Here is a 1,289-nt window from a genome sequence, read left to right as displayed (position 1 = left end):
CTAGAAACGCGTCTATGATTAACTTCGACTGGTTAGTTTTCATTGTTTTCTCTTCTTGTTTTACCTTTGTGAGTTACAAGTAATGCTATCTGTTGGAGACAGCTTTTTAGCTGCTATTTCTGAGCTTCGGTATGTGGTGAAGCAACTGTTTGCTGATCCCTTAATTATGTTTATAAATGTATAAGAACTTTTAAGTAAGTTCTCCACCGATAATGGTGTTTACATACCGAAGGGCTTGGTAAAAATTATTAATTGTTAATTTATTAATAAATTAATAAATTGATAAACCTTTACCCTTTCAATTGTATATATATATATATATATATATATATATACATACACACACATGTACATATACATACACACACATGTATATATACATATTTACTATTGGGGCTATGCTCATCTTTGTTTTGTTTTTTTTATAATTCCCTTATGTCCCTTCATTGAATTGTTTGCATGTATAATTATCAATCTTTATGACTACAAATTGCGTTAACTCCTTTAGTATAAGCGCCTACTTTGAAGTATACTCTCGTTAATTTCACACTGCGATCGTCGCCAGCAAGCCGCAGTTTGTAATTTGATAGGTAAAGTTTTTATATCAAATTATTTAGTAATATATCTTCACTAAGCCTGTTTTATCTTGTTACCATCTTGTGTAGACACTGCAAAGAAAAAGAAAACTGATAAAACCTGACAGTATTTAGATAAACGTAACTTTATTTCTCAGTTTTTTACTAAGTCCCTTCTGCCGAAATTTTGTCTACATTGACGAATGAAACTTCAGATATTCTCCTTCGCTTGTATAATGGTAAAGATCATAAGTTTATTTAGTGATCTAATGAAATACAAATGACGGAAATTAGAGCAGCTTATCTCTACTTATACAAAATTGTGTATTATGTCAGAGAGTTGAGCATATTCTGGAGAATATTTTGGAAGTTAGAATACTGCTTCTGTATGATAGAAATACGAACTAAGAAATAAAGAGGAACTGTAATATAGAAATGTAGATTCATAGATACGTCAGTATATATCATTGAGCCAATGATAAAGGCACGCATTTCTACGTGATGAGCGTATGCGCGCATATGCGCGTATATATATATATATATATATATATATATATATATGTGTGTGTGTGTGTGTGTGTGTGTATGTGTGTGTGTCTGTGTGTCTGTGTGTGTATGTATGTATGTATGTATATAGTAAATGATTTGCACAAATAAGTATAAATCGAATGGTGTGTTTAAATGTTGAATAGAGCACCAGCACGGTTTAGGTTG

The sequence above is a fragment of the Octopus bimaculoides genome, chromosome 6, assembly GCF_001194135.2.
Source record: "Octopus bimaculoides isolate UCB-OBI-ISO-001 chromosome 6, ASM119413v2, whole genome shotgun sequence".
Taxonomy (NCBI): domain Eukaryota; kingdom Metazoa; phylum Mollusca; class Cephalopoda; order Octopoda; family Octopodidae; genus Octopus; species Octopus bimaculoides.
This window is presented reverse-complemented; position numbering follows the sequence as displayed.